Below are 8,351 nucleotides of genomic sequence, written 5' to 3'. Positions count from 1 at the left end.
TAATAAAAAAAAATTAATATCACCTATAGGAGCAGATGTTCTTCCAGGTGTGATGTCCTAAGGAAGACATAACTTTACCTATGCAGAATTCATACCAAGAATGCATAGCTCCCATCTAAACACAAGGAAACATCAGACAAATGCAAAAATGGGGCACATAATACTTTTGAAAAGGAGGACTGTATTCTTAAAACATATTGAAGTCATAAAAGACAAATCCTGTGGGAATGTTCCAGATTAAAGGGAACTAAAGAGTCATGACAACTAAATGCAATACCTGACCCCAGATTGGGTCCTGGAGGAGTAAAAAAAAAAAATGCAATAAGGGACATTATTAGATCCACTGACAAATTTGGAATCTTGATGGTATCTTAGATAAAAGTATTGTATTAATGTGAATTTGTGAAGTGGACAATTGTTCTATAGTCACAGAAGAGAATATCTCCATTCTCAGCAAATGTGCACTGAGATAATATAGGAATAAAGGATCACGATGTGTGCAACTTATCTTCTACATATCATTTCTGCATTAAATTATGTGTAGAGGGAGGAAACAGATGACTAAAGCAAAGGATATAATATTCACAGCCTCAAAAGTGAACTTCTTAAAGCATCTCTCAGATTATACCACTCCCTGAGGCAGAGCCTTCAGGATATTTCTACCACAGTTGGAGGAAAAATGCAAATTCCTTATCCGGCCCTACCAGGTCAGCAAGATTGGGGTCTGAATGGCCTCTCCAATATTAGCCCAAGTGCCCCCAGCACCCACTTCCCACAACTCCATGGAACCCTCAGATCCTCAAATATGCCCCACTACCTGCCTCCGGGATTTTGCACATTCGAGTTCAAGTTGGCAATCTCTTCCAAACTTTTGTTTCATCCTGGAGGTTTTAGCTTCCATGCCATACCTCTCCCCTCTATTTCTCTCTTAGCATCTTTTATAACACCAAAATTGTAAGTATCTTATTTATTCATCTACTCAATGTTTTTCTATCTCCCACCGCACCTTTGCTCCTGGGTATGGACATTGTATGTCTTATTCACCATTATCCTATACCTGGCAGCCAGCACAACGCGGGCATGGAAATAAAGAAAATCTTACACTGAAAAAGGCTGGAGAGACTACAAATGACCACAAGATGGCACTGTTTCCCACAAGCGTTCCAGCGTGGGACACCCCCACCCCCACCCCATTTACGGTAATTGCTGGTGGGAAGAATGGAGCTGAATTGTGCCGTCCCCTTTGACCCAAGGTTCCTGTGTCTCCAGGTGCTCCACAAAGTCGTCATAGCCCAGTCCCAGGTTTGTAGCTCTGATGAGGTCGGGTGACATAAAGTTATATTGTCAAAGTCTCACAGGAGGTCAGAAGCAAAGCGGGGAAAAGTGGTTACCATCAGACCCCCACCCCCACCCTCACCGAGGGAATTCTGTCTCTCGGAAAAGTAAATCTTGGACACAGATGCTATAAAAAAAGATCTAATTGCTTCTACAAGCTGAATTAGCAAGAATATTACGATAACCACAGATCTTTTCATCAAATTCCTAACTGGAAAAAAGGGACGAAATTGTAACATTTTTAGATCATTCTCCTTTGATCTGCACAGTGATTTTAGAGTGAGCTTTAGAGAGAAGGTACACGCAATGTAAGTGGGAGAAGGAGTAAGATGCCCTTAACCACTAGTATTGGCAGATGGGGAGGATGGGCGAGGGAGAGCATGAGAAGGACCCGTCTCCCTAGCTGGGCGGGGGATGCTGAGGTTACTCCAGGGCCTGAGAGGTTGCCGGCGGTGAAAACAAGAAGGCTGGCTTGGAGCAATCCTATTATATGTGCAGGAGCTACAGCAAGGCACTGCTTGTGGCAGAGGCCTCCCCTGAGCCAACAATAATCCCCGCTTCTAATCCAGTTTTGCATAGTGGACACCATCGTGGGATGAGAGCAGAGGGGTTATTTTGCTGATTTAATCATCTAACCCAGCCATCACTTACAAAGAAGTTTTCAAATTCCTACCCGAAAAGAGACTCTGCTATGAAGGAACACTTTTGGTTAGTTGTAACGATTTAATAAAGTAACATTGATTTTATCTAATTGATGAAATAAAATTGAAAATGCAGTCTATAAAACTGAAAACATTTCATAAAATGTAATACGACTGAAGCTCTGTTTAGGCAACGACTGGCGCTGGCGACTCTCCTTTGCCGTCTGTAGCTTTTCTGGAAAGCGGGGTCTGATCCCAGAGGGAACGGTGACAGCGGAGAGTCCACGGGAGGATGAGTAGCGCAATTCCCGACCCAGCTTCCAGCGAGGCAGTGACGGGGGTCGAGACCATTTAGCAGAGATTGAGAACATAGCATGTTCATCGTATTTGTGAATGACCACTTGGGCCAGTGAGTGGAGGGGGCTGCCGGGGAAATGCTCTTTTGGGAATGAAAGGAAAGAATGTAAATGTAGCAGGAGTCAGGCTTGCTAGGTCTCTCGTTCATCTTTTGAAGTTTACTGCTATAAGGGGCTAATGAGTGCTGGGAAATCCTCTTAGGCGCAAACCGTCAGCACTGTACCAACTGCTCCTCAAGTTTAATCAGACGCCTTCCAGCTCCCAGCAGATTTCTAGTAACTCCAGGCGGTAGAACGAATTTGCTTCCACTTGTCGCTGTGGTATGGACGTGGCCCACTGAGCTGCAGAGGGGCCCAGCCCCGGAAGGAGACATTTTCTTGCTGGCTCTGCACTTAACAACATGCTAGACGGAGAAGCCAAATCTTGGTTTTGTGACTGTGAGGCCAGTACCCGGAAAGAAAACAAGAAGAGGAGCCAGTGGCTCTCAGAAATACCAACAAATTATGAAGAGCAAATACTAAAGGAATTAAACATAAGCCAGGTGCTCCCACACTTGGTGTATGATGGAGTTTTCTCCTTGAAGGAGTATAGAGAGATCCTTTCTCAGGATTGCTATGGGAAGAGAGTGGAGGATTTTCTTCTGAAACTTTTTGTAAAAGGTCCAAGGGCTTTCTGTGCTTTCTGCTCTCACCTGGAGGAATTCTGTCCTTACCTGCTCACATGCTTTGTCCTTTATTACCAAGGTAAGAACATACTTTACTCAGAAAAGTGCTAGGCTTGATGATAGTAAAATCAAAATATCAGGTGCCCCTTGATTTTGTTTTAATTTTTAAATTAATATCCAATGCTTCTCTTGAAAATCTCATGATACAGAAATAAATGTCTGTGATGTCAAATAAAATTTTACACAGACAAGAAGCCTGTCATGCAACTTGAGTGATGATTTCAGTTTTCAAATAGAAAGATTGGCACTTTTCTTGTTTTCACGGGGATGTTTAAGTTCAAAGCATAGAAATATCAGTGGGTTAAGGAAACCGGACTGAACTTTTGTTCTACAGGTGAAGGCACAAAAATTATCAGAGTCACCAAAAATGTTAGAGTTACCTTATGACCCAAAATCCACCAAAGAGAAATGAAAACACATGTCCACAAAAAAACCTGTACACAGATGTTTAGAGCAGTCATATTCATGGTATTCAAAAAGTAGAAACAGAGCGGTGCAAGACAGGTAGTTCAGTGGTAGAATTCTTGCCTGCCGTGCGGGAGACCCGGGTTGGATTCCCAGTCCATGCACTTTCCCCAAACAAACAAAAACATAAAATTCAACAAATGGTGCTGCAATAACAGGATACTCACATGGAAAAATAATGAAATGTGACCCCGCCATACAGCATACAAAAAAAAAGTAGAAACCACCCAAATGTCTGTTAACTTATGAATGGATAAGCATGATGTGGTATAGCCATAGAATGCAATAACATTTGGCCACAAAAAGGAATGAAATTCTGATACATGTGACAACATGGATGAACCCTGAAAACATTATGCTCAGTGATATAAACCAGAAACAGAAGGACACATAGTATATGAAATGTCCAGAACAGGCAAATCCATAGAGAAGGAAAGCAGATTAGTGGTTGCGTAGGGACTAGAGGAAGAGGGAATGGGGAGTGATGGTGAATGGATTCAGGGCTTATTCTTGGGTGATGGAAACGGTCTGGAATTAGGGGTGATGGCTTCTCCTGTCGGTGGATATACAAAAACCACTGAAATGTTCACTTGAAAAGGGTGAATCTCATTTATGAGCGTTAGATTTCAATGAAGGTGCTATTTTTTTTTAATACATTATTTAGCGTAGAAGCTGTCTCTCAGACTTCCAAAGCAAGCCCTGGAATTGCCTAGTCCAATTTCCCACCCCATTCCTCCTAAAGAGAAAGGATTCTTTGCTGCTAAGAGAGGGTTTGTGTTGTTCAAAATAAAAACGGAGCAGCAGTTGGGGGAGGGGAGGAGAGTATGGACAAAGAGGGCTGTGTAGAGCTGGACGGAGAAGGAGGGTTTGGGGGAAGTGATGGTGGCAGATGTTTTGGGGCATTTAGATGTAGGAGTGATGGAGGCAGAAGGCAGAAGACTGGGAATGCTGCCTGATTCACGAATGGCTCAATCAACCTGTGCAATCCTACATTTGTTGAAAAGTTTTTCTTTTATCCATGTGAAATCCAGATAAATGCTATGGTTCAATATTGTGCCAAAATCAATTTCCTGGTATGGATAACTATTGCTAGCATTATATAAATTATTATCATTGGGGGAAGCCGAGTAGGAAGGTACATGGAAACTCCGTACTGTTTTTGAAACTTCTATGGGAATCTAAAATTATTCAAGAACACATAATTTTTAAAGAAAAGATATAGAATGATGTTACCAAAATTTACCTGGAGAGAGTCACTGGTGCATCTATGAGATCATTTCTGAAAAGTTTAAAATGGTCATGTCCCTTTGCAAACTGAATTTCTCCCCTGTAATTAGGGGTATCGGACATTCTTTTCACCCTTATTGGTGCAAGTGACTTGTACTGGACAATACAACTGGTGTTGTCCACGCACATCACTGAAGTGGGGACATAAAATCTGAGGAGATGATGTTCTAGTTTGCTAGCTGCCGGAATACATATACCAGAAACAGAACGGCTTTTAAAAAGGGGAATTTAATAAGTTGCTAGTTTACAGTTCTAAGGCCGAGAAAATGTCCCAATTAAAACACATCTATAGAAATGTCCAATCAAAAGCATCCATCCAGGGAAAGATACCTTGCTTCAAAAGAAGGCCAATGAATTTCAGGGCTTCTCTCTCAGCTGGAAGGGCACATGGCAAACACAGAGTTTCTCTCTCATCTGGAAGAACACATGGCAAACAAGGCATCATCTGCTAGCTTTCTTTCCTGGCTTCTGGTTTCATGATGCGCCCCAGGAGGCGTTTTCCTTCTTCATCTCTAAAGGTTGCTGGCTCATGGACTCTCTGCTTTGTGGTGCTGCAGCACTCTCTGCTCTCTCCTAATCTCTTTTAGTCTCCAAAATGTTTCCTCTTTTATAAGACTCCAGAAATTTATCAAGATCCGCCCAAATGGGTGGAGACATGCCATCACCTAATCCAGTTTAACAACCACTCTTGATTAAATCACATCTCCAGGGAGATGATCTGATTACAGTTTCAAACATACAGTATTGAATAGGGATTACTCTGCCTTTATGAAATGGGATTTTGATTAAAACATGGCTTTTTTAGGGGACATACATCCTTTCAAACCTGCACAGATGGGATAGGAGCTATGGGCTCCGTTTTGGGAGAAATGTCGTAAATTCTTGCCTCCAGCCTTTTACAGAACTATTTTGCCTCCCGGGGAGCGTGCCACAGCATAAACCAGTAAACTGGAGACTTTCTAGCCCAGTTACACTGGGAAGCATTTATTTAACAGGAGGTATTGCTGACAGTGGCAGCTGGTCCTTTTTGCCTTGTAAGAAGTGCAAGGCCAACTAGTTGTTTATACAAACTGACCCTATCCCATAAAGTGAGAGGAAATGGGTTTCCTTCAGATGACATCATTGTAGCCTGTTGTAAAGCACCCCATTCTGGGGCACCCACAAAGATTAGCCCTATTGAGTGCAATGTGGAGGAGGTCACTCAAATTGCAGGGAAGTGAAACTTTGCAAAGAATTTGCTTAACAGCTCGGAATTACCACCTAGAAAATCACAAAAGTTTGTTTAAAACTCTAAATTCTGACCACTCATAGGTAGTCAGAAGACACTTATCTGCCCATCCTCAGGTGCCTAGTGCTTGGACCTGTCCTCCTCACAGTGTAGGCACGTACAGAATTTTAGAACATTTTCATCACTCTCAAAAAAAGAAGTAGAAAGAAAAAAGAAAATCCTAAAATCCCATATCCCTTATCCATTATTATTGTTAATTTGTCTTTATTTTATTACTCATCTACCCACACGCTGGATAAAGGAAGTATCAGTCACAAGGTTTTTTACAATCACATGGTCACACAATAAAAACTATATAGTTATACAATTATTGTCAAAGATCAAGGATACTGGATTCCTGTTCAGCAATTCCAGGTATTTCCTTCTGGCTATTCGAACCCACTAGAAACTAGAAAGAAATATCTATATAATGATTCAGTAGTCATCATTTGTTAAATCCTAACTTCTCAGTTACACCTCCTCCCTCTCATTTGATCATTATCCGAATCTTCAGGGGTATCTGGCCAATCACAATTTTAACTTCTTTGTATTGGAAAGGGGCGTCAACCTTATAGGGTAGAGGAATGTAACTAGTTAATGTTCTTGGAGAGACTGGTACTTCTAGGTTTCAGGGATTATCTGGCATAGGAACAATCTGGAGGTCTTAAGTCTCTGGAAAAAAAAAAAAAAGAATTTACTAAAACAAACTTTTATTGCGTCTTGGATACAGCCCAGGACATTCTTTAGGGTTTGCAGAAATACTGTTGGTTGGGGTGTGGCATATCAGGGTAGTCTGCAATATCTGGCCAAAGCTTGCACTAGAGTAACCTCTAGAATAATCTCTTAACTCTATTAGTAATTTCTTAGTGGTGGAAACTTTATTTTATTTCGTTTCTTTTCCTCCTTTGGTCAAGAAAGCATCGTTGGTCCCTTAATGCCAGGACTAGGCTCAACCCAGGGAGTCACGTCTCATGTTGCCGGGGAGACTTACACCCCTGGCAGTCGTGTGGGACAGACTCTGATGGCAGGCTGAAGGGACCCCACAGAAGGTTTAAAGTTGGGGTGCTGTCAGCTCTCTGTGTAGAGTAGAACTGATGGGATGTTGGCAAAGAGCATTACAAGGGGACGAAGACTCAGAGGTTTGAACCGAACATGAGGGGAAGGTGAGGCCTCAAGCTAAGGCCATAGTCATGGTGAGTCTCTGGGAAGGAAGAAAATGAGCTCCACTGGGAGAATTTTAAAAGCCAGCAGAATCTCCCTTTGGCTCTAAGAAGGGGCTGGAGACCTGGCTTGCGAACACGAGAGAGAGGGCAGGGGTGGAGGGGGGCCGTGGTGGTGTCCGTCAGTAGCTCAGGAAGAAGCCACAACTGAAATGGAGTCAGGCTTCTTTTCCTTCTTCCTCCATTTCTATAAACCCATTTTTTTAGAACTTTTTTTAAATGTGAAATATACAGAGAAGTGATAACTGTCAAAGTACAGTTTAACAAGTATGTTTAGAGTGAATTTCAAAGTATAGTATGGGTTATAGTTCCATAATTTCAGGTTATTTTATTATTTTCTTCTGGCTATTCTAATACACCAGAAACTAAAAATCAATATATAATGATTCAGTAGTCATAACCTTTGTTAAATCCTAACTTCTTTGTTACAACTCCTCCATCTCATTTGATCAGTCTCTCAATCTTCAGGGATATTTGGGCAATGACCATTCTAAATTCTTCATGTTGAAAAGGGCTGTTGATATTATGGGGTAGGGAGATGCAACTGGTTGATGCCCTTGGAGAGACTGGTAATTCTGGGATTCAGGGCTTATCTGGCTTAGGAACCATCTGGAGGTTGTAGGTTCCTGAAAAATAAACTTAGTGGGTGAAACTTCTAGAGCCATAGATTGAGCCCTGGGTGTTCTTTAGGGTTCACCATGAAACCCATTTTTATATATTGCAAAGAAGTGTGTCCCCCACCTTCCCACCAAATGAAAAGATATGTTGAAATCCTAATCTTTAGTACCTCAGAATGTGACCTTATCTGGAAATAGAGTCATTTCAGAGGGAATATGTTAAGTTAAAATGAGGTCATCGTGGAGTAGGGTGAGCCCTAAATCCAATACGACTGACATCCTTCTAAGAAGCCGAGAGGAGACACAGACAGAAAGAGAAGATGGTCATGCCAAGACGGAAGCAGACATCGAAGTGTTGCAGCTGCAAGCCAAGGAGTGCTGCAGGCTGCTGGCAAAACCACCGGATGCTGGAAGAGGCCAGGACGGGTTCTCTCCTAC

This window comes from Tamandua tetradactyla, chromosome 12 (assembly GCF_023851605.1).
Source record: "Tamandua tetradactyla isolate mTamTet1 chromosome 12, mTamTet1.pri, whole genome shotgun sequence".
In the NCBI taxonomy this organism is placed as follows: domain Eukaryota; kingdom Metazoa; phylum Chordata; class Mammalia; order Pilosa; family Myrmecophagidae; genus Tamandua; species Tamandua tetradactyla.
The sequence above is the reverse complement of the archived record's forward strand: the minus strand, read 5'-3'. Positions refer to the sequence as shown.